This window comes from Neofelis nebulosa, chromosome 6 (assembly GCF_028018385.1).
Source record: "Neofelis nebulosa isolate mNeoNeb1 chromosome 6, mNeoNeb1.pri, whole genome shotgun sequence".
Lineage (NCBI taxonomy): Eukaryota > Metazoa > Chordata > Mammalia > Carnivora > Felidae > Neofelis > Neofelis nebulosa.
The window spans coordinates 75243295-75269901 of record NC_080787.1 but is presented as its reverse complement, the minus strand read 5'-3'; the positions used below and the strand labels follow the sequence as shown (position 1 = coordinate 75269901).

General features: G+C 41.0%; 1 protein-coding gene and 1 long non-coding RNA gene across 2 annotated transcripts in view; one reads left to right on the top strand and one right to left on the bottom strand.

Annotated features, from left to right (window-relative positions):
- The window catches only part of SH3BGRL2 (SH3 domain binding glutamate rich protein like 2), a 57907-nt gene that overhangs the window by 22984 nt on the left and 8316 nt on the right, over positions 1–26607 (bottom strand). The window lies entirely within an intron of this gene.
- Positions 7112–25842, top strand: LOC131514476 (uncharacterized). The gene is made up of 5 exons (XR_009263086.1): positions 7112–7452; positions 13083–13152; positions 18165–18278; positions 22952–23240; positions 24893–25842. It is a non-coding gene; the product is annotated as an uncharacterized LOC131514476 (long non-coding RNA).

The following is a 26607-nucleotide window of genomic DNA, read 5'->3' as shown; positions in this document are numbered from 1 at the left end:
GATATTTCCAAATTGAACTAGACTTGATTTCTCATGGTCAGAGGTCACTAATGCAAAACCAAGAGGCAATTTTCGCAGGCACCAGGCACCGTCCACTCACTGGGTATCCAGCAGAAGTCTAGACAAGTCCTGACACGATGATTTCTTCACCTAGACTCCCCAGAACACTGGGGCACAGCCCTGATCACCTGGAAGGATCAGATTATGCATGAGGTGAGGGACTTCGTTCTCAGAGGGACATAACCACTGCCCCTCCCAGTTACAGAAACTGACATTTACAGTCATGAAAACTCCCTCTGCAGAAACCATTTGAAAACCAGGGAGAGCCCATATGAGATGTCGACATTTCACTGATTCCCGGGAGCAGCAACATTTCTATTCCCCTCAGCAGTCTCTTTCAGATATTCCACAGCGGTAGCCACTGTCATGAAAGCATCCTTTCATCAATTCAAAAGAGAAAAATGTTCTCCACTTCTAAGGTGAGAGTAAACAACAAGCATCAGCTGACTTTGAACTCTGTATTCCTTAACTCTCTTTGTTCCTCTCACCTTCATGTTTCCTTCTTCAGTCACTAGGGGTCAGGTGTGCTCCTGAAGAGCTGCAAACACATCTGTAGGTTTTCAAAATCTTATCGGTTTTATTTCAGGGTACATATTAAATAATTCAGATGGGGCAACAATATTCAATATCTTAAACACAGCATGTAAAACAGGAGACCACACGCCTGCTTTTTCTAAATGATTCTAGGAAATGTACACAGAGACTTAACACAACCTAAGTGGTGAAGTAAATTTTATAAGGGCCAAAGAAAAGAATCATTTTGAGAGGGCAAGCCGCCAAAAAGACCTCTCATCTAGAAAATAAAATGCTTGAAGAACAAACTTTCACATACTGATTGCCTCCACCAATTTCCTCCAACTTCCTCTCAAAAGCCTCAATGACATGTGCTTCTGAGATGGAAATTTGTTGTAGGTCATGAGCAAAGACATTCTGATCACTGGGTTGAAGTCTATGAATGAGTAACAAGATTGTACAGTTAGCATGGACAGAAATACAAAGCTAGCAAAATAGAGTATCTTTACCCTTGATGATATGAGAAAACAAGAGACCTAGTGTATGGTTATAAATCAAAATGGATACATTATCTTGTTTCTTGAACGAAGCTATTTCTCATTTCTGAAAAAGTTAACTTTTTCCCCTTGATACACAATTTTCAGAAATGTAGTTATGTTATTTTGAAACTTTGGCTTGCAAAAAAAGTATTATCCATACTACTTAGTTTCCCCTTACAACCCTACAAGGCAGATAAACAAGGTTGATAAGAGGTCAAAACTGGTCACCTATTTTGATGGAGGTCTTAGTACGTATTCTTGTCAAGATAATCATGTCATTCTCCTATTTAAAATCCTTCTTTAATGAGTCCCCATTGCCCTTGGAAGAATACATACATTTCTTAGCATAGCACAATGTCCTTCATGATCCACCTCCTTTGATTATAAGAGCAAATGTATTTGCATTTTTAAAAGTCTAGAAATTGTAAAACAAGCAAACTGTCAACATTTAATTAGAGGAAAGGGTCAAAAATTAATTAGAGGAAAGGGTTTGGATTTAATGTCCGTAGGTAGAGTTTTACATATCCCACATATTTCAAATGTTCATGAGTGATCAAAAGTGAACCCAACACAGTCAAACCTTAGTTTTCCATATGATGTATGTACACATAATATCCACCCCACCTCCACGTCTACCTCGAAAGGTGAATACCCTAAAACTCACATACTCTTAATACTAGGCTATATCAAAGACACACAGTTTCTCTACATCCCAGCCTCCGAGCCCTACAAGCACGCGCGCACACACACACACACACACACACACACACACACACACAGCATTTATTGCTTAACTATAATCCCCTACTGCTCAATGGTCATTCCTTTCATAGGATCACACTCGATAAAAAGAGCTGGGTCTTGCCCCTTTCATTCAAGAATGTACCCTGTGTACTGTCCTGTCATTACAAATTTTTCAAGGGCACTTAAGTGGCTCAGTCAGTTAAGCCTCCAACTCTTGATTTCAGCTCATGTCATGATCTCACGGTTCCTGGGATTGAGCCCCTGAGCACACTCTCTCTCCCTCTTTCTACCCCTCCCCAGCTCACATACACACACACACTCTGTCAAAATGAACATTGTTTTTTTTTCAAAAGCATGAATTTTTATATCTGCCTAGCAACCTATCATGTAGATGTTTTCAGTCAACTACTATTCAATTATTGGTATTTAGCATATTTGTAACTTTCAGCACCAGAAATATCATGTAGTGAACATCTTTACTTAAAAATCTTTGACACTATCTCCCAATACTATTTTAGGACAAAACCCTATGAATGAAACTCAGATCAAAGGGCAGAGACATTTTTCAGGCTCCTGGTGGACCCATGCTAACCTGCTTTTCAACAAGTCCTTGTCAATATATTCCCATTAGCAATGTATGAAAGTGTCCATGTCTCAACACCCCTCCCTCCTTACAGCCAATATCTGAAAGATGTATCACAGAATATTAAAATCCAAACAATGGGAGGTGATGGATGTGTTAATTAAACTAACTGTGGTAATCATTTCACAATATATACAAATATCGAATCATTATGTTAATAACTTATACTTATAGAGTATTATATGTCAATTATATCTCCAAAAAATTCAGGTGGCGGAAAACAAATTGGTTGCTGTTAAAAAAAAAATTCAAGGGGCTCCTGTGCGGCTCAGCCAGTGGAGCGTCATCATGCTCTTGATTTCAGCTCAAGGCAGGATCGCAGGGTCACGGGATTGAGCCCCATGTCGGGCTCTGCACTGCACATGGAGCCTCCTTAGGATTCTGTCTCTCTCTGTCTGTCTCTCTCTCTCTTTCTGCCCCTCCCTGACTCATACATGGGCTCCTGCACTTTCTCTGTCTCTAAAGTAAAAAAAAAAAAAAAAAAAAAAAAAAAAAAAAAAAAGCATCATTACACACTAACACTGCTCAAGAAGCAAAGGACAGTTACTAACAAAGGTGAGAATTGACAGCAGCATATGGTGTAAAATGTAAATAATTATATCTCTGTTTTAAAAGAGGAAAGCAGGGGAGGCACCACCAGGTTTGGGCTTCAAAGATATCACTTTAATACTATGCAACTTAAAAGAAAAAAGGAGGAGTTCTGTACATACTCTTAACACTGCTATGAAAAGATCTCCAAGAAAGATTAGTAAGTGAAAACACAAGGAACAGAACTGTACATAGACTAGGAACATTTTTTAAAAATAGAGAAAATAAAAGAACACATTTGTACTTACGTTAAAATAAGCTCTGGAAGGTTATATAAAAAACCAACAGAAATAGTTGTCTGGGAGCTAGGAAAGTAGGGACTGGGGGGGGACGGAGAAAAAATGGGAGCAAAAGTCTTAGCTCTCTACGTGTGTAAACTGTAAACTTTTTTGCACAGTGTGAATATGTTAGTATTCAAGATTAAATACAAGAAAATTATGTAGAGAAAGAGAGCTTCACATAGAAGGGAACAGGAGTATGTAGCCATAGAGATGTAGTATTTTATATAAATTGGGTTCTCCAACAGGACATGGAAGCCCCACAACTCAGAGCACATTGTTACTCGTGGGCCTTCATGTTTATTCACACTTCTAAGAAAGGCCAGATGATGAAAAATCATTTTTTTGTTTAAAAAAAGAGCTAAGGCCACAGAAACTAACCAATACTACAGCAAATCACTCAAATAAACAAAGGACAAAATTTAACCCAGGGAAGGAAGTTTTCAAGTGGATATCTGTGGCATTAGCATGAGGAAGGAAGAAGAGTTATGAGCAGATACCACGAGCTATTTTGAGATCTGCGGAGGTGAACGTGGCCTGGAACTGTGGGAGCCCAGGCATCCGTGGCAGGGGGACAGGCCACCTCAGGTGGCAGGGACTTGGGTGAAGAGATGGGACTGCTGGGTGGGACCCCAGGTAATAGGCTTCCCATGTGGCAACAGGAAGCTGCCAGGGATGCTGCAATGTGCTGGCATAAACCCAGAGTTCAAGTAGCAATAACATATACCATCATTTCCTTGACTCCAAGGGCTTTTCCTCCCCACATTTCAAGTATCCTGAAACAAAATGTACCTTAAATCAATATCAAAAGCCATCTGAGGAGCAAATGGGAAAGAAGTTAATTGTGGGGCAACAGTAGCTGCCTTCACCCATGTCAATTTAGCTATGAGTGCAAAGTACCTATAACTCAGGGGGTGTTTGTTGTTGTTTCTTTCTTTTTCTTTTTTTTTTTTTTTTTAACACACTTAGAAACCATGGAAGATAATGCTAGGTTTTTACCCAGTAGCCAATTTCCCTTTCTTTTTTTTTTTTTAACGTTTTTATTTCTTTTTTGAGAGACAGAGACAGAGCACGAGTGTGGGAGGGGCAAAGAAAGAGGGAGACACAGAATCTGAAGCAGGCTCCAGGCCCTGAGCTGTCAGCACAGAGCCCAACACGGGGCTCGAACCCACAAACTGTGAGATCGTGAGCTGAGCAGAAGTAGGCGCTTAACCAATCTCCCAGGTGCCCCAATCTCCCTTTCGTTCTTAATAATAGAAGGCTGGTATTGTTTAGGAAAGCAATGTGCTCTGCTACAAAAACTTGTTTTACCCAGACTCCTCTGCAGCCAGGGGTCATGACACAGAATGAGACAGAAGGCAGATGTTCTCGGGAAGGCTCTACTTGATGAATAAAATCACAAAGCCCAATTTGTCCTCTCTCCTCTTGCAGAAATGCAGAAGTAGTGCCTGGAGGTGCAGAAACCATTGTGCAAGTGTGAAAACAAACGCCATATGCTAAGGATGGTCAAGCAGAAAGACAGGAGCTTGGGTCCTTGATATTTTATAGCTGCCACACCAGTCTTGCGCAGCCCACTCTAAACCTTTCTGTATTAGACAAATAAACATTTAATTGCTTAAGCCACTCGATCAAAGTTTTTCTATAGCCTGCACTCAAACACAATGCTACCTGAAGAAATTCTTAACTGCTACTTAAAATGTCTTCAGAAATACTATAGTATGATGGATTGAAAATAAAAGCTATTACTGCCTAGCAGAGCCTAGAAATAAATGCTGTAAGACATAAATTTAAGGGAGGGGCGCCTGGGTGGCGCAGTCGGTTAAGCGGCCGACTTCAGCCAGGTCACGATCTCGCGTCTGTGAGTTCGAGCCCCGCGTCGGGCTCTGTGCTGACAGCTCGGAGCCTGGAGCCTGTTTCCAATTCTGTGTCTCCCTCTCTCTCTGCCCCTCCCCCGTTCATGCTCTGTGTCTCTCTGTCCCAAAAATAAATAAAAAAAAAAAAAAAACATTGAAAAAAAAAAATTTAAAAAAAAAAAAAGACATAAATTTAAGGGAAATGAATATTTGTCACTGAATAAACATGAATTTTCATTATTTTCTTCATAAAACAACCACAGGAAAAAAAAAAAAGAAAAAAGAAAAGAAGTCGTTGGACCCAAAACAGGAAGATATCTACAAAAGCATTAGAGTTAGATTTTATTATGTTATTCACACACACACACCATTACACATCATCCAAAGCAACTAAAAGGAACAAGTGCTTCAAAATCTCATAGGCTAGATCATGGGAAGGCAAACTATGGCCCACGGGCTAAATCTAGCTCACAACAGGTTTTGTATGGACCATGGCCCCAAATGAGATACTTTTAAATGTGGCTGAAAAGAAAATAAAAATAATAGTATCACATGACATGTAAAAAACACATTAAATGCAAATTTCAGTGTCCATAGATAAAGCTGTATCGGAAGATAGCCACACCCACTCATTTCCATACTAACTGTGGCTGCTTTGGCCCTGACAAAGGCAGGGTTGAGTGCTGCAACAGAGGCCTCATGGTTCCCAAAGCCTAAAGAAAAAGTCTGTCCTTTACAAAGTGTGCCAACCCTGGGCTAGACCACAGATCTCCATTTCCGGCTCAAAGTTCAATTCCTTAGTGAGGCCTTCCCTGACAACCAGATTTTACATTTTTACCAGTGGCACTCCGTACACACACACCCCCTCTCCAACTCCCTACTTCCCTTCAAGGCTTCATTTTTCACCACAGCACTTAGTATCTGATATACTAGTGGTGTTTTCAGTGTTTTCTTTCTTTTCAGTATTTCTTTCTCTACCTACCCTAATAGAATATAAATTCCATAGGGTGAGGGACGTTGTCTGCTGTTTTGTTCATTGCTGTACCTCCAGGGCCTAGGATGGTGTCTAGCATATAGCAAACACTCACCAAACAGTTGTTAACGAATACACAGGAACTTCACACATGGAAGGGCTGGCGTGACAGGAAGGCCTCATCCTGACTCAGCAATGTTGGTTCTCTCATCGTTCACCTTACGTATCACCTCCTTGGAGAGTCCTCTCCAACCACCTTAGCTGAAGTTTTATTGTCTAAATCTACTACAATTTTATTTATTTATCTGTGTACTTGATTTTATGCTCATCTCTCTCCCCACAATGTCACTTCTGTAAGCAAGAGACTGACAACGCAAGAGGTGTTCAGTAAATATTAACTGAATGGATGATTAAAGAATTATCACCCCAGCCCTGACATCAAAGATTTCCAGGTGATGTTCAAGAGATCAAACTGAGTTGGTAATTTAATTTAGGAACAAATGTAACTGAAGTTTAGCCAAAAAGGAATGTGGATCAAATGCCAGTATTTCTCAATTAATGCTAAAGCTGTATGATTTTAAAAAGCAGTGTCTCTAGGACGCTACATGTAACTGTAAATTGCCTAAATAATTCAGAACAATCTGTAGACCCTGAATGTGAAAAAAGCTTTCCTTTAACATTGACAATGATATTGAAGAAGAAAGTTGTATGTGACTATGCGTTTAAATAAATGCTGTTGTCAGTTCATTTCAAAAATTGCAAGTGCATAATGTAGTGTTTTGTTTGGCCCAAATGTTTTAATTAAACTGCTGATATATTTGCAAATTGACGGCAATTGCGAACTAAGCAAATAGGTCAGTATTTCCCTGACTCTGCTTCCAGCTGCCACGATAGGATTCTATCACCCCCACCCACTTCCCCCAGTATCTCCAGCAGCTCTGAAGCAAGCTTCGAGGCAGCCATCTTGGTCCAGCTGCTTCAATAAATGGTCTGAATGTGTTCCCCTCAAAATTTATATGTTGAAACCTAACCTCCAAGGTGATAGCATTACAAGGTGGGGGCTATGGAAGGTGATTAGTTTACTAGGACAGGACCCTCATGAATGGGGTTAGTGTCCTTATAAAAGAGACCCGAGAACATCCCTGCCACTTTCTGCCATTGAGGACACAGCAAGGAATCCGCAGTCTGCAACCAGAAGAGGGCTTTCACCAGAACCCAACTGTGCTGGCAGCCTGATCTTGGACTTCCAGCCTTCAGAACTGTAAGAAATAAATTTATGTTGCTTGTAAGCTACCCAGTCAATTTTGTTACAGCAGCCTAAACAAAGACAATGAACCTTTACCCTTTCAACTCCAAATCCTGGGCCTGCTAAAGACCCCAAAGCCTGCACCCACGCCTTGGTAACCTACCCCCACAGGCGCCTGGGTGATAAACTGTCTGGGCTGGTGCTGCTGAATTGGCTGACCTGGCATGAACACTCAGTGACCCGTGAAAATCTTAGTGAAGATGTTTGTAGCTCTTTCAATGGCAACCTCCTGGCTCCAGGAATCCCTAGGGACTGGATCTGCGGCCAGGCTAAATAAATTACATTGTACTTCAGTTAGATTTACCCCTACTCTGTGGCACTTTTAAGTAAACTTGCACTCCTTCACTCTCTCTTCTTGTCGGATTAGTTCTTTCCCAGACGGCTGACAATTTATGTAATTAAGTAGCCCTTCCAGAAGAATCCTTCCATATGCTTCTAGGCATGCCTGGTCATGTTTGAATTCTGGGGTATACACAGCTGTTGCTGCACCTTGGGACCTTGAGAGTCACTAGCAAATAACGAGAAATAATCAATTTGAATAAGATAGTTGTTTTTTTAATTGAGATTTAATGTGCACAATTGTGGGAATTCAAGTTTAAAGACAACTAATTGTGGGAAATCAAGTTTAAAGACAACTGAAGTACAGGCGGATGACAGCATGGAAAACTGGGGGCGAGAGGGGAGTGTGTATTTTTGAGTTAGACTGGGTTTTAATCCTGGCCCTAGTTGTTGGGTAGCCTTGGAGAAATTACAAAGCTTCTCTCAGCATTAGTTGCCAAATCTGTGAAATGGACCCAGTATCTTTTTGCATAGGTTCATTGGGAGGATCAGATACAAAAAGAGCTAAGCAATCCCAGGCACTTGCTCAATTGTTCCATTCATTCAAACACACGAGCTTTTCTTTCGTGGCCCTAGATGGGGCCCTCTGCCAAAAACATGAAATGACTTCTGGGTACTTTCAAAGGTTTTAGGTATTCAATGTAACAGTTCTTTATTTCACTTACTTTCACACTTCAAATACACATTTTTCTTTTTTCTGACTTACAGCAGATGTAGGACTCATTAGGACCTTTTATGTATCTCACATGGAACAAGTCGAAGGCAGAGGAAGAAAACCAAAAAGTAAAAATTTTCTTAGAACAACACAAATTACAATGGAGAGACTGGACTAAGGGGAAGTAGAGGGAGGGCTCTAAGACAACCCCTTTCCACTACGGAGGGAGAAAAGGACTGATGACCTTTCCCTTGTAAGAAGACCCTTGCTACTTCTAGCAATTAAGCAGAGTATCTCAAAGATACATAATTTCATGACAAATTCTTTAACAGTTCACTGTTGGACTCACTAGGCATTCTATTGTCATAAAGAGGATGCAAATGGCAGAAAGTATTATGGCAGACACTGGACCAGTTACCCCTTTTCTGTGAAGGCCAAGGTTCCAGAGGCAGACACAGAATCTGAAACAGGCTCCAAGCTCTGAGCTGTCAGCACAGAGCCCCACACGGGGCTCGAACTCATGGACCGCGAGATCATGACCTGAGCCGAAGCTGGACGCTCAATCGACTGAGCCAACCAGGTGCCCCCCAGCCACTCTTGTAGCTGGGCACCTCTGTGACCCAGATCTAGCCCCTGAGGTGTGAGCCAAAGTCTGCTGGGTAAAGCTTCTGGTCAAGGCTTTGCTCTCCTGCTCAAGCATATGGATTCAGGTGTTAGGCCCTTTGTCCCTGCCCTTCCACCTCCTTTCTGCTTGGAACCTCAGTGTGAGGGCTAGAGACGTGCAGGCAGCTTTTCTGCCATGAGCCAGTAAGCATCAGGAAAAGGCCAAGAGAATGCTAGAAACACAAGCCCTGAACAAATCAGCCTCCAGAATTACAAAGAGAGAAAACTTCCGTTCTTTTGAGATCTCATTGGCCATGTTCTCCCTTACCTGCAGGTGAACACATTCCTAACGAGAATGCTCACCGCTAAGGTTTCATTGTTGGGGAGTAGGGCAGGGTGTAGAATAAACCCCAATAAGCCACCTGCTAACCGTCAACATTCTAACACTGTTTAACTAAACAGGAAGTTACACATAAAGTACTGTGTGTCTGGTGTCTATTGCAGTTTATCTTACTAGAAAGCAAATACCAGGTTACCAAGCCAAAGATAGCAGTGCGAGAGGCTGTCTAGCAAGAGATTGAAACCGGAGTTTTAAGGAATCAGAGTGTCAGAAAGAGATGGATTATGCAACACAGGACAATTTTTGAAACAACCAGTATTATATGTTGTATTTTAAAGCAATAAAATTTTAATGATGGAAAAACTTGTGCTTTTTCACCTATGTACCATTAGCACAATCCATGCTACTCAACAGGCACTCAGTATGTTTATATTAAACACAGAAACATTACTGAGTTTGAATAAATACCTTTAACATATTTGCTTTTGAATCAGTCAACATTTTCCGTGCTGTTTTCTTAACCAATTTGCATTAGTTTCTTTTTCCTGTTTTTGTAAGTCATCTTTGCAATATAAGTATTTTTTTATTTAAAAAAAAAAAAAAACCCACCATAATCTCATCATCCTGAAGTAATTATTTCTTATAGTACCTTCCAAGGACACAACATTTAGAAATATACTTCATAGGGGCGCCTGGGAGGCTCAGTAGGTTGAGCATCCAACTTCGGCTCAGGTCATGATCTCACAGCTCGTAAGTTCGAGCTCCATGTGGGGCCCTGTGCTGACAGCTCAGAGCCTGGAGCCTGCTTCGGATTCTGTGTCTCCCTCTCTCTCTGCCCCTCCTCCACTCATGCTCTCTTTCTCTCTCAAAACTAAACATTTAAAAAAAAAGAAATATACTTTATATAGTTGCCATAATAACATACACATTTGGGGTAGGATGTTTCAGTTTTATTACAAATATTTTGTTTTTATAATCTCCATAGTTATCTTATTGCGTGCATACATTCTATTAAGTACTTTAATGTTTAGAACATTATCCTACCATTGGAAATTTAAGTGTGTTCCAAGGATTTTTTTTTTTTAATTGAAGAAGAAAACTTGGGGCACCTGGGTGGCTCTGTCGGTTACACATCTGACTCTTAGTTTCAGATCAGGTCACAATCTCATGGTTCATGGGTTCAAGCCCTGCATCAGCACAGAGCCTGCTGGGGATCCTCTCTCCCTCTCTCTTTCTGCCCCTCCCCTGTTTGTGCTCTCTCTCTCTCTCAAAATAAATAAATAAACTTAAAAAAATTAACAACTTTTGCATGACCGATGAATGGAATCAGAAAAATGATTACCGCTGTTCTTTAATTATAATGGTGCTCGTCCTCCATCTGCATCTATGTATTTTTGGGTAGTTACCTTTTCAACAATGACAACTGTTACAGCAGACCTGCAAATTGTAGTATTGATTGTTAGCTCACATTGTTCTCACTAAGAAAAACTGTTTCTGATGGGAGAAAAATAATTTTTTATCATTAAAAAATAAAATTAATAATATTGTTTGAACTGTGCCCATGACATTTATTGCTATTTTGTGGACATTTTATGATTTACATCTTTTATTGGCATAGGAGCATATACACAGCATTTATTTAAAATACACACATATGGGGATATGTACTCAAAGAATTTTTAAATTTTTTTTAATGTTTACTTTTGAGAGGGAGAGAGCAAGAGCGAGCGAGCACAAGTGGGGGAGGGACAGAGAAACACACAGATTCCGAAGCAGGCTCCAGGCTCTGAGCTGTCAGCACACAGCCCAACGTGGGTCTTGAACTCACGAACCGTAAGATCGTGACCTGAGCCAAAGTCAGACACTCAACTGACTGAGCCACGTAGGTGCTCCTCAAAGAATTTTTAAATTATTATTGGGGTATGTGATCAAAAAACCATTGGCGGGGGAGGCGCCTGGGTGGCTCAGTCGGTTAAGCGTCTGACTCTTGAAAGTTACCAGACTGATAAAGAAATTGTAAAAATCCAACCTGAGCTTCACTGTAAATATGGCAGCACACTATACTGCTAATATATTTTCTATGGGTTAACATAAATAAGACATGGTGCTAAATCTAGACTTAGAAAAGACAGGAATATAAGCATATACAATTGAATCAGGCGAGGGAGAGAAATCTTAACATCTGGGCAATATCCTTTATAATCTGTTTTTTCTTCATACCAGTCCTTTTGCCCTTGAAGACATCACATACTTCCATGACTTCAAATCTCACCTGTAAGACTTAGAAATATATATCTAAACTATATCTAAAACTTGCATTTCAAAATTGGCATCTTTCACAAGGGTCAATCCCCCAGTTCCAGAGCCTTTCTGGAAATGTATGCTTAAATGTCCCACCATCACCTCAAACTTGATGGCTAAAACAGAACAAAAACAATGTTGTCACAAAGTCAACCCACAAATCCACCCTTTTCCCTGAACTTTCCTGTTTCTATCAACAAAATACCACTTTGTTGATGACCCATCCTGACAGGAGAACTGCCTATACAAGTCCACAACTTAACGTCATTACAAAAATAACCTACCTAAATGAAAACCACACACTCTGTTATTAAACGACATGAAGGGAGCCTCTCTTGTGCTCAGTTGGGTAGCACTAAAAATGGGACAGTGTAAAGAATAAAGAAGGTGGGTGGTAAGTACGGCCAAAGCAAGCTTGGCTCTGAGGTCTGTGAGGGGCCCTGGTCCATCTGGGACTTTGCTTATGATGCTTAGAACACTGTGATAAAGATGCCAAGGGCAGTGGCCTGATCCTCATTTGGGCCACTTAGCTCTGAGTCATGAGCTAGTCCTGGACAGACAGAAATGGATGGATCGGTATCACCTTGGACAAGTTCCTTATTCTATCAAAGCCTTAGTTTCCTCATCTGTGAAATGCAGATCATAATTCAGCTCAGAGGATAGTGATGAAAATTAAATGGCATAATGCTCACAGAGTTGTACACGGCCCACTGAAAGAACCCAGTACATGTTTTAGTTATTATTATAACTTTTATTCTAGGGCCACAAACCTCATTCTCTATTCTGTTCTTTAGCAAATACATTCTGCTAGTCAACTGGGGATACCTGGACCCAGTACAACTCCACAGCCACCTGGCTTCTCTTTCTCCATTCGTTCCTTGATTCACTTGTGTTCATTCCGCAGGGATATTTTGAAGGTCTAGGAGGTGTCAGGCCTGTACCAGGCCTGCCTCTGCCTTACTTCAGCTCATTTGCAAGTGAGCTGTGAGTTTCAGGAAGTCAATATCCAGACTATATCCAGACTATAAAACTTGATTCAAATGGACGATCCACTCTTTAGGATTGTACATTTTAGTAAGAACGGGTTTCCCTTTAAATATGAACATGCTTTCTCACCCGTAGAACATGCTCTTTGAGGGTTTATTTTCCACACAGGTTCATGCTCATGCACATGCTCCCATCCTTGCCTGGGCAGCAGGCTACAGCGGACTGAGAGGGATGAGCACAGAGGAGACCCTTGCACAGGGGCTTGTGGTGAGCAGAACAGAGTTCCACAAATAGATGCTATTCATTGTTGTTTGCTCACAAGAGTAACCTTTTTGATTTTCCCACCTCTGCTGCATACAGGAACTGAGAGGAGGAATGGGAAAGTTAAAATGACAAAGTGGAACAGGGAGAACAGGAGATTTCAGCCAAGGTAAGAATTGACAGATGTCCCCACACTATACTCTCAGACTTAAAGGCAGTACCGGTGTATTTGTTTTTAAACTGGTGGTCAATGTCAATTTAAACACCTTTTTATTGTGAGTCATAGTTGTCTCTCTTTTGGAATCACAGATTAAGATCAAGAAGTTTATGTGTAATTAAATCCAATCACTTCATTTAGTTCCCTAACTGAAACTTAGGAAGGGTGTCAGAGTGTATGGTCTACTGTCCTTGAGTTGAAATAATTCAGAACAGATGAGAGAGAGGTTGCCACTGCCCTGCCACTGGCAGAACAATTGTTTCCACAAACTTGGCTCTAACCACCATTAACGAAAATGTCACCCGTATGTATTTCCTGATTGGGAACAAATATTTTCAGAATAGCTTAGTCAACTCCTTTCACATTCCGGATCATGGGCTGGTGAGACATTATTTGCTTCTAATTCTTGGCATAATTTTAAAAGATAGCTGAGTAGGACAATACTAGGACTGAATGAAAATTTAAAAGATAAGTCTGTAAAATCTGCCACCTTAAGCTTAGTCGTTTCATTTTTCAAAACCATGCTTACATGTTTAATCCCACACGATGACTTGTTCATGTTAAGAAACTAAACCAGTATCTTTCCCAGCCCCCCTCCCTCTCCATGACTGCTCCATCAGGAGCTCCAACAGCCAGACCTTCCTCCAGTTTCCTAATAACCATGAAGTCATCACCTCCCTTCTTTCCTTCAGCTGCCAAGTCCTTCAAATTCTCCTCCTCCTCCTATCTTTCCTATTTCTCCCCATTTCTAAAGGGCCTATTCTGCTGCTGGCCAGCCAGTAAAATTCTGGGAGTCTCCCAGAAATTTACTGTCCTACCCACTCCTACCCTTCTAAAGACAGACAAGAGTGTTCTTCTCAAGCACATATCACTATCTTTTCAGAACTTTAGAATTCCTCATTGGCTCTTGATAAACACTGTAGAAAGACAGCTACACAGCGTCACACTCTTAGATTTCCAGGCCTCTCACCTTCAGAATCCTGGAATCTTGAAGTATACTGGATCACACGTGACGCCTTCCAGCCAGAGAACCTCAGCTCACACCCTAGACCCTTTGAGAACTGAATACAGCCTGTAATCTCTTCTCTTACCATCTCTTTTCCCTAAATTATGCAAGTTTACCTTGTTTGGCAAGACTTCTACACACATCTGAGCCCAAACACCTTGCTTACATCTTTATTTTCTACCTTCTCAGACATTTTATACTTTTTGTAGAGCTACACACATATTAACACATATTGATGTCACTTACGGTATTAGCTGTGTGTAGCACGTCTCCCAAGAGAATTATCCACATGGCATATACTCAAATATCATCTGATATGTTGTCTCTGGGGCTTGTGGGAAAGAACAGATTCTAAGGGGAGGACTGGGTGCTTAAGATTTACTCACATTTCAGAAAACCAGAAAATTCAGAAGATCTTAGTGACGGTACCACTACCCACTTACCTGCCCAACACAGAAACCTGGACTTCATCTTTGATTCTCCCTGATGATGCAATTAATCAAGTCATGGCCTTTCTTCTTTCAAATTTTTTCTTGAACCCATCCACGCTTCTCCATTTTCACTCCTACTAGCTCATACCAAGTCATCGTCTCTCATCTACAGCTTCCTGTGTCTTCTCGTAGCCAGATTTCCTTAGCCAAACCGCTTTTCGCAAAGAAGCCAGTATTTTTATTAAAGCATAAACCTAATGGTTTCATATCTCTGTTTAAAAACTCTCAGTAACTTCCCATTAACCTTGAGATGAAAGGAAACTTCCATGCCCAGGCCCACAAGGCCCACCTCTCTGGCCTCATGCCCCTCCTCCCTCCCCCTGCAGCAATGGGACCCATAGGTACATCTAGATCACCTGGAGCACTTGTCAAAACAGATTGTGGGGGGTCCTGGGTGGATCAGTCGGTTAAGTATCCGACTTCTGCTCAGTCATGTTCTCGCGGTTTGTGGGTTTGAGCCCTACACTGGGCTCTGTGTGTGACAGTTCAAAGCCTGGAGCCTGCTTCGGATTCTGCATCTCCCTCTCTTTCTCTACCCCTCCCTGTCTCATGCTGTCTTTCTTGGTCTGTCAAAAATAAATACACATTAAAAAATTAGAAAAAAAAAACTTGTATTACTTAGCAAGGTGAGGCCATAATAAAACATTATCAAATGGAATAAAAGATGTGGTTGGTTTGATTTTATTGTTTTTACATTCTCTATCAAGATTACATGTTTAGTTCCTTAAAGAAAAAAGTCAGTCAAGTATAAAATATGAATTCAGAATGCCACTATTTTATAACTATCTATGAAAATTACACACAATTGCTCATACACGTGCCTCCTACTAATTACAGGATACTACATAGAAGAGCTAGTCTAGCAAAATTTGCTATAATAGTCAAAATCCTCTGTAGTAAGGAGGAAATCCTGCTGAGGACAGTATTTTCCACAGGCAAGAATCACCGGCCTTCAGCCAAAAGCCATGCCGTTATTGATGGCCGGAGATACTACTCCATACACACTGTGTTGTTTTTTTTAATGTTTTTATTTATTTTTGAGAGAGAGAGAGAGAGCGTGCATACACAAGTAGGGGAGGGGCAGAGAAAGAGGGAGACACAGAATCAGAAGCAGGCTCCAGGCTCTGAGCTGTCAGCACAGAGCCTAATGTGGGGCTCGAACTCATGAACCACGAGATCATGACCTGAAGTCAGACGCTTAACCGACCGAGCCACCCAGGTGCCCCCACACTGTGTTTTTGAATATGTTATTCTTGTTTCCACATCAGTTAATCCTCAATTGTGTAGAAAGTGATCCTAAGAGATGATCGAGAAACTACTGCCACTTAGGTTTGAAAAGCAATTTGGGGGACACCCAATCGTTTTCACAATTACATTTTATAAGGCATCATATAATTAGTCCACATTTCCTTTGTAGGCACAAACTCATACCTCTATGAGAAAGTCTGGATGCTCTTACTTACATTCTGTGCACCTGTCCTATGTTGGGTTGACCATGTCATCAGCTCAATCCTCCCTCTTTGGGCTACCGAGGAAAGCTATGTGCCATTTCTGCTAAAAACTCCAACCATCTAGCTTCAGCCACACATTTGATTCAGTTTCAGTCCCACACAACTGCCACTGGGAGCTCTTACAGCTTTCTCAAATCTCCACAGGCATGCACCTTTCCCACAGATGACCCTAAGTCCTGCATCAGGTAAGATGAAGTCTTAAAGAGTACTTCCAAATTGTGGTGTTTCCACCTCAAATTTCTCTGTGTCTTCAGCCATATAATTCTCCATTCCATCTTGACTCAAGAGAGTAAGTGGCGAAATTAACAAAGGAGAATGAGAGAGAAAGAGAATCTTGGGGGGTGGGGGAGAAACAGAGAGGGAGCGCGCCATCCACAGAGAGCCAGAAAAAAGAAAAACCAAAGTCTCCTTAAAAGGTAAAAGAGTCTTTGTTTACTCACAGATGTTTATGAGACCTTGTGGAGACCTTGCAATGTGCTAGGCTGCCCTAGGAACTAAAGGAATATAGGTGACAAAACCAGGTCTCTAATTTGCTGCAGTGCATAGTCTAATGGGGGGGGGGGGGGGGAGGGGCGTGGTGGAGGAAGATAGGGCTTGTTAATAACTAACTTTCATACGAAACTGGCAGTCATGGAGGGGTGCCTAAAGAGCCAGGGCAGTACTATGTGGGAAATGTAGGGGGCAAGGCCATGAAGCTCAGGGATACGTATGCACAGAACAAAAGCCCAGTATCAGAAATCTAAAAAGGAGGAATATACGGGGCGCCTGGGTGGCTCAGTCGGTTCAGCGATCAACTTCAGCTCAGGTCATGATCTCACAGTTCGTGAGTTGGAGCCCTGCGTCTGGCTCTGTGCTGACAGCTCAGAGCCTGGAGCCTGTGTCAGACTCTCTGTCTCCCTCTCTCTCTGCCCCTCCCCCACTTGTTCACGCGCGCGTGTTCTCTCTCAGATAAACATTAAAAAACAAATTTAAAAAGACTTATAAAATAAATAATAAACAATAAAAAGAAGGACTATAAATTAAATGGCTCCTAGGATGATAGGGGGAAGGAGCCTCCAGGTGGGTATTCTATGGGAAGGTAGAGAGAAAGGAAATGGAAGGCAAAAGATGGGGGCAACAAGGGGACAGAGGTAGGAGCAAATAAGCTACTTTCTCCTGGAATTAGAGACTGTGGTTTTCTGGATAATTGAAAGCTCATCCCTTCAAACACAAATTTATTTTGACTTTATTTTAAACTATTTTTAGTTTAGAAATCTTTCTAAAAGGCACCACATGGGTTCCTGCATTGTTTAGCAGAATACATCAAAGCAAAACATGCCAAATCTGATTTAATCTGTTCTGGATGAAGAATCATCATTATAATCCATTTTTCGTACTTTGATGTGGTGCACTGACATTCTCAGGGCCCACTTATGTGTAAAAGTCTGTTATTTTACTCTATACCAACTAGAGCCTGCAACTGTGCTTCTGGAATTCTCCAGTTCTGCCTCCAGGAGGCAGCTGTCACTTCTCAGAGGTTCCCTTGGTGACTCCTCAATAGAGCTGAGAACACTGCTGTGGCCTCTGTCACTCAGTTGTCTGAGGTGAGGCTCTGAAGGGCAGACCCCCGGGCCCACAGCCCAGCCCCAGCCCCAGAGTATGTGGAAGAGGCCCCTCTGCTTCCTGCCAGGGCTCCAGCTTCATTCCACATGGGGGTTCTAGAATTCTGATACGTGCATAAGGGAAGTAATACTATAATAAAATTATCTCTAATAACATCGATTCTTCATGCCACATATTTAAGAAGCAGTGAAATACAGGTATCCCCAGTTTTTGAAAGTTCACACTATGCCACTTCACTTCTATGAAAGACCTACATTAGTACCTCTTTTCACTAACTGAAAGGAATCCAAAGACGATTTTCACCTTTATGAAAAAGGCAAACGGCGAAAACAGCATTCAGCAGTTGTTTTGCAGGAAGCCTTTACAGAAGCAGAAGGCACCCCAGCAGCGAGACCAGCACCCCCAAGCTCCTTCCCCGAAACTACATACACTCAGCAGCTCAGCATCAGGCTGCCACAGCTTTGAACCGTGAGCATCTGTGCTTTAATCTCTATTTATTTTGTGCATCTGTTAGCAAGATGTGTCGTAAGGTATCAAAAAAGCCTAAGAGAGGTTACTTTTTAGGGTTTGGGAACACTCAAAGTTTTTTCACATAACTTAATGGCAATTAATTAATTGCTTCTTCGCTGTATGCTATTTCAGCTTATGAAGTTTCATAGGAATGCTCTACTTTGGGAGAGCGGGGGAAACCTATAAATCCTGTCCCTCACGGCCTTTTGTTTTCCAAAGCAGACTTCCAAGTACATGTTTCATACCAATCCCACTCCCACATGGTCCTGAACTCTTGATAAGCTTGATATTTGATGCAGAAGCTACAGAAACAATATTTCTTTTTCATTCATTCAATAAATGCTACATGCCAAGTTTTCTAATAGGAAACCATTGAGGTATAAAAAGATGAATAGAACAGCCCTGACCTCCAAGAACTTAGAACTTGTAGTTCAAAGAACCTGGGTACAAGATAATTCTAACCAAGGGTGGGAACGTGTTGAGGCCCCAGGACAGCAGTTCCACAGGCTGCACCGTGGAGGGCTGCTTCTACAGCCAAACTGGAGGGAGGAGAAAGGGAGGCCAGGGGAAGACTTCACCGGGAAATGGGAGGGCTTCAAAGAAAGGAGGGGGATCTGGTCACAATGCAGGGTGAGCACAGGCAGAGCAAATGTTATGAAAAAAGGCACAGAAGGCAGAAGGTAAAAAAGCCTAGTGTATTTATATAGTAGTCAAAGGAACAGAGAGAGAAAATGCTGCAAAGGTAGGTGAGAATCACATCACAGAGGGCCCAAAACGCCAGGCCAAAAAGCTAAGCCTTGAAGCTGTAAGCTGAAAGGAGCCAAGAAGATTTTTAGAAGCTCTCTGCACCTAACACACAGACTTAATCTTGTTAAAAGGATGAAGCCTATTTCTCCCCTTTAATGGAAAAGGAATTCAAAGAGTGAATTATTAATCATCTCACCCCTGTTAATTATTTCTTAAAACCAAGCTTGCTAATAAAACAGTTCTGTGGAATTAAGTACAGCGCTTCCGTTTGTCTTGATCTCACACTATAGGAAATACATACAGGTGGAAAAGGAGTCGTCTAGTCTAAAACAAAGGGCAGCATAGATAGACAAATCAAAGTCACTCTTTTGACAAAATGAACAGAGAGGGTAACATCTATTCCAGTTCACGAGCTTATACAAAATATTTTAGGGGAAAAAAACTTAATTTTCCACTTTATTTATTTAAGTGAAATTTTATTTTAGTGAATAAAAATAAATGAATTTTATTTCTTTTTATTTAAGTGAAATTTTCTAGAATCTTAAAAACAGCCACCTTCCCAACTCAAAAGAGGATGCAATTTTTCTGTCTAGCACTGATATGACTTTCTTTGTCCTCATCCAAATAAATATACCTGCCCTTGAGACTTGCCTACAAGATAGATAATTTCAGCATTATATTCCATATGACTCTGTGTTGCCTCTGTTTTCCATGTTCATCTTATCTCCCCAGTCAGATTAGTTGTTATCTGGGATGGGAAAGGACCATGCCATATACTCATTCTGCATCCTGAATATGATCAAACACTGTGCAATATAAGGTACTCATAAATATATGGGAACTGATTAACCAAATTAATTTCTAAAATATATACCCTTAAAGGCTCAATTCCGTATTATTCATATTGGTTCATATGTGGAATACAAGAAAAAAATTAAAAATTCAAAGCTAGAAGAGCTCTTCAACAGAAGGATCTAAACCAGTTCTTAATAAGTATCAACATTAGTTATTAGAGAGATGCAAATCAAAACCACACTGAGATAACACCACACACCCACTAAAATGGTTATAATAAAAAATGCAGACAATAACAAGTGTCGGTGAGGATGCAGAGAAACTGGAACCCTCATACATTGCTAGCAGGAATACAAGATGATAGCCATTTGGGAAAACAGCTTTGCAATTCCTCACAAAGTTAAACATAGAGTTACCATATGAACCACCAATTCTTCTCCTAGGTATATGTCCAACAGAATTAAAAACATGATTACACAAATGTTCACAGCAGCATTATTCATAATAGGCCAAAGGTGGAAACAACCCAAATGTCCATCAACTGATGAATGAATGAACAAAATGTGGTATATTCAGACAATGGAATATTATTCAGCCATAAAAGGAAATGAAGTATTGATACATAATATGACATACATGGACTTTGAAAACATTAAGTGAAAGAAGCTAGGCATAAAAGGCAACATATTGTGAGACTCCATTTATATGAAATGTCCATAATAAGAAAATCCACAGAGACAGAAAGGAGATTAGCAGCTGCCAGGGGCTGGGGGAAGGAAGGAAAGGAGTGACTGCTAATGGTCATGGGTTTCTTTCTGGGGTGAGGAAAGGTTCTGGAATTAGACAGCGGTGATAACATAGGAAATATACTAAAACCCACTGAAACATAGAATTGAAAAGGGTGAATTTTATGGTATGTGAATTATATCTCAATTAAAAACAACAATAACAGCCTGATGAGAAACCTGAAGCCCAGAGAAGCTAAGTTTCTTGTCTAAAAACACAAAGCTGATTAAATGGCATCGGGGGGGGGGGGGGGGGGGCAGGTAAAAAAGGAGAAAAAAAAAAAAAAAAGAAGCCTGGCTGGCTCAGTTGGTAGAGCATGTGATTCTTGACCTCAGGGTTGTGAGTTCAAGCTCCATGCTGGACACAGAGCTTACAAAAACAAAAAAACAAAAAACAAAAACAAAAACACACACAACTATATAAAACAAAAACAAACAAACAAACATGTCATCACCAGAACCAGATTCAGTCTCCCAACTCCCAGTGCAGTATTCTAGGTCCATGTTGCACTGTTCTAGAAATATTAGGACAAGCAGTGGAGACTTGAACAAGTAATTTAATGGCTCAGACCACATCAGAAGAGAAAGATGAATGAAATGACCTCTTCAGTTCCTTCTAGTTTTAAAGCAATGTGAGTCTTCTCTTTGTAAACATTTCCTCTCTGCTACTATAGATTAGAGCAGAGGTTCTCAACCAGGTATTATTTTGCCCCCAGGAGATATTTGGGAATACATGGAAACATTTTTCATTGTCACAACTGCAGACAGAGGATACTCCTAGCACCCAGCGGGTAGAGACCAGGCATGCTGTTCTGTGTCTGCAAGGCACAGGATGACCCCACAATAAAGAATTACCTAGACCTAAATGTCAACAGGGACACTGGTGATAAAACCTGGCATAGGGTGTGATCAACTTCATTTTTAAGCTATTCCAGGAAGTTCTGTCCTAGAGTTTAATGACTTCAAGCAGCAGTTCTGAGGTTAGAATGACTGAGAGGTCATCACCAAGTACAGACAGGAAACAGACACTTTTTACTTCCTGGAATAATTAGGTTCCATAGAGTCAAACATTCAAATGCCACAGTAGTCAGGTAGTCAACATAAAGGAATAAAGTCAACAAGCACCAAATAACCATTTAGGACTATTATTTCCTTTTTTCCACAAAAGAAAAAAAAAAAGCAAAAACAAAAACCTTTCACTGACTTCCATTCTTCATGAAACAAATAACCCTCTCAATATAATCTTGTGGTTTCCCACTTTTGATAAACATACATGCCAAAAAATACTTCCTACTATAGGCGAAAGAACAGCACAAGCTCAATAACAAATGGCTCAGAGTTGGGAAGACAGGGAGAATGGTAGGGGGTGTGGAGAACCCCAAGGGCACATCATGATGAAGGGGCAACTTTGATAGATCCATGCCATGATGGAGTGAGGCAATGGGTGAAGAAATCTTCAGATGTCTCAAGAAGAGTAGGAATTCTAGATTGTGTATGTGGAAGAATGACAGTATTTAAAATCTTTGGCTCAAAACCACTCTAAAATACTGTGTTAACTCAAAAAAGAAGGGGTTCTAGCCTCTGCAACTAGAGACCTCTAGCCTACACTAACCCTAATAAACAATGTCAGTTTCAGGTCTTCCTACAGATGTGTTCCATCTAACTCAGGACCTATTGTCTAACTATAACAATAATCTTTTTCCTCAATTAAATCTTAATAGCTTATTCAGAGTTGAAGACTCACAAAAGACCAGAGAATTACTATAGACTTAAATGTAAATGAAATCCATAATATTATTAACGGCTGCCTCGTCATTAAGCTCCAACAACTTTACAAGTGGGGATACTGAGATCCAGAGAAGTTAAAAGACCTGCTAAGCCACCTTGCCACTTAGGAGCCATTATTTGAACCCAGGTCTTTCTACTTCTAAAATCCACATTCTTACCACTTATCATCTTGCTTGTATCACACAAATTTCTTCTACCAACTATGCTTATGAGGTTCCCTCAGTAAACTGCATGTACAGAATCTGATCTTAGAAAGAGGGATGGCTGACAATAAGCAAAGCACAAAGATTAGAATTATTAAACTGGGCAGATGAGGTGTATGAATGTACTCCCACTCCCGTGGGCCCCTCCTGCCTTCCCATGCATGGTGACTGCATCCCCACAGGCCCTCCTTCCCTCCCCTATAACCACCAACAGCCCTGCCTTTGGCCTCCTGCTTTCTACCCACTCTTTGCCTTGATCTCCGACCGTAGGCTGCAATATACTGATAAACTCTTTCCACCCAATTATTTACAGGGAAGAAAACAAGGAATGATCAGCCCATCGAGAAAATGTCTCCCAAGAACCGAGAATCCCAAGCAGAAAGAATGAGAGCACACACTTGCACCACCACCATTTGTTCCAGTAGACCTCATGTTGCCCAAAACGTCCCAAGAGATTAAATATCTCTGCCCTCGACCCCATCCCGGCCAACCTTTCCTTCTCCCACATCAGCCCATTACCTTCCCACTCATCCTGCTCCCTCCAGCTCAACACATCAAGTCAGCTCAACTCAATCACACAAAGCAAGAGAACTGCATTTGAGGTAAATCATGCAGTTGGTTTCAGGACATTCAGTGAAATATTCAACTGTGTCTTCGGAGCACTGTCTGTTCCAATTTCTCTTTAACCTCTGACTCCTTCCTCTGGAACATGACCACTAGGAAAATGGATGGCACAAATCCAGTGTCTGGACTTTCTGGATTCTATGACAAGGCAAGTTATTTGAAATTTCTGAGATTCAGTTTCCTATTCTACTAGAGAGAGTGAAGGGGGCGAGGGGATGAATATGAATGGCTACCATACCAAGTTACTTTGAGGAATACAAATTAACAAACATAAAGCCTTGAGGACTTCCTGCACATGGTGTGAATGGTAGTTGTTGTTCTTGTTACTATTAAAATTATTATGGGGGTGCCTGGGTGGCTCAGTTGGTTGAGCATCCGACTTCGGCTCAGGTCATGATCTCACGGCTTGTGAGTTCGAGCTCCGTGTTGAGCTCTGTGCTGAACAGCTCAGACCCTGGAGCCTGCTTCGGATTCTGGTGTTTCCCTCTCTCTCTACCCCTCCCCCACTCATACTCTGTCTCTCTCTCTCTCAATAATAAATAAACATTCAAAAAAAATTTTAATTATGAAATATTAGCTTTCCATTCCAACCATATTCCTTGTATCTTTTTTTTTTAATATTTATTTATTTTTGAGAGAGACAGAGACAGAGCTTGAGCGGGGGAGGGGCAGAGAGAGAGGGAGACACAGAATCCGAAGCAGGCTCCAGGCTCCGAGCTGTCTGCACAGAGCCCGATGTGGGGCTTGAACCCATGGACAGTGAGATCATGACCTGAGCCGAAGTCGGACGCCCAACTGACTGAGCCACCCAGGTGCCCCTATATTCCTTATAGCTTTTATCAGTCTCTGCAGAAGCAAAGCCATTGCTTTCACGTGCCGAGGACACTATGGCTACATTTACCTGCTCAACAGCTGAGTGGGTACCCCTGGAACTGCTCCTTAGCAGTCCTGCCCTTTCCCCTTTCTTTAGCTTGAGCTTACGCACTGTTATCCTAGCCTGTTTCTGGGTGTCCAAGGCACAGGTTCTCAGTGGCCTCCAAGCAAGGGCTTTTCTTGTGGGTAATGTGGGATAAAAGTACTGGACAAAAACTCTTATGACAGGGAGGGGTTCAAATCTGGATTCACTGAACCAAAGGATCCTAGGCATGTTAATCGCCCTCAATATTCTCAGCTGAAAAATGGGTACAGTAAACACAGTTTGTAGGGCCATTATAAGGATTAAATAACCTGTAAGAAAAATCCTACCACATTCTGGGCACAGGTAAACACTAACTTGTTCACCTGACCTTCCAGTGCTCCAAGGCTCAGCAAGTGGACAGGCATATCTGAGGGTCCACCTATCCAGTGTCTTTCTCCCTTTCTGTCTCCACCAACTTTTCTCACAACCGCCCCCCCCACCACCTCTTTTACCACCACCTACCTGCCCATCTGCCACAGAGGGAAGCTCCCCACAAACATTTCACTAGCATCAAGATTCAGTGTTCAGTTTCACAGTCATGATAATCACTGTCTTCACTTACTTTTATTAAACAGAGAGATCCTGGCCCTTGGGGTGAGATGTTTGCAGAGAATATTATCTATCCATCAATTCAACTTGGTGTCTCATATTTCTTTTCCCTTTTACTCACAGACTCAAAACATTCTCCATTCAGTTATGCATGGAAGAGCCGAACATAGCACTGGCAAATACGTGGCATAAGCCCTGGTCCTCCCTCCTCTGGTGCCAGATCAGACATCAAAAATCACACTGTTTTCCAGCTGATCCCAGACAAAGCTCCAAAACCCCTCTCCCAGCTCTCCAGGCAGCCACCATCCATCAGTCAAAGCTGTCAGTTGAGATAAGATCTACTTGCTAAGTATAGGAAGACTTAAGTCAAACCAGGACTCTATATTCACGTATTAGGTACAGCAAAGAATAGTGACCAACTGCACAGTAGTAAGCACTCTGTAGGCAATGAATAAATATGTTCTAGTGACTTATGCACAACCTGCCATGCACCTATAAAATGTTCAAAAATTACAGAAGAACTCTAATAGGGTGATTTGTTTGGGGAATGACCTCAAATTATAACTCTTTTATATTTAAATTTACTAAAAACTCTAAAATTATGGAAATACAAACTGGTGGAGCCACTCTGGAAAACAGTATGGAGGTTCCTCAAAAAATTAAAAATAGAACTGCCCTACTACCCAGCAATTGCACTACTGGGGTACAGGAGTGCTGTTTCAAAGGGGCAGGCACATGCACCCCAATGTTTATAGCAGTGCTATTGACAATAGCCAAAGTACGTAAAGAGCCCAAATGTCTACTGACTAATGAATGGATAAAAAAGATGTGACATATATCAATGGAATATTACCAACGATTAAAAAGAATGAAATCTTGCCATTTGCAACAACGTGGATGGAATTGGAATGTATTATGCTACGTGAAATAAGCCAGTCAGAGAAAGACAAACATGATTTCACTCAAATGTGGAATTTAAGATACAAAACACATGAACATAAAGGAAGGGAAGAAAAATAATATAAAAACAGGGAGGGAGACAAACCATAAGAAACTCTTACTAAAGACAGAGAACAAATTGAGGGTTGTTGGTGGGATGTTGGGTAGGGGGATGGGCTAAATAGGCAAGGGGCATTAAGGAGGACACTTGTTGGGATGAGCACTGGGTGTTATATGTAAGTGATGAATCATTAAATTCTATTCCTGAAATCATTATTATACTATATGTTAACTAACTTGGATGTAAATTAAAAATAATAAAAAAATAAGAATCAAAAATAAGTAAATACTCTAAAATTATAGCAGCATGCGTCCTTGGCTTAGTAGGTACTATGTACTATATGTAATTTTTTGATGATTAAAGTTCCAAGGTTATAATTTAAAAATTTTTTTATTTTATTATATTAATTAAAATTTTTTTTTATTAAGCCCCTGCCTTACCCATGAAACTATACCGACTCCCAATGATTGCTAATCCTTGGATGGGGCAGAAGGAGGTGCTTGGCTTGAATATTAGCTAACTAACTCCAGAATTAAATAAATCAGCAAATATTCAATCCAAATAGTTACTTTGACTAGTAAGTAGTTTATTTATCATAAAAGGTCAGCACAACCCAAAACTTCTGTCAGCTGGGGACCCAGGCTGATGGAGTGGCCAATTCCCATTCAAGGAACTATCATAATGAATATAATTAGGAAAGAAGAGAACTAGTAAGCTTCAAATCACATAGGAATGCCATGAATGAAGACCATACTCCCACTCCTTGTGTAACTCCAAAAAGAAAACAAACTCAAAAAAAGCTCAAAAGCTATATTGGTTGTGTTGCTTTAGGGGTTTT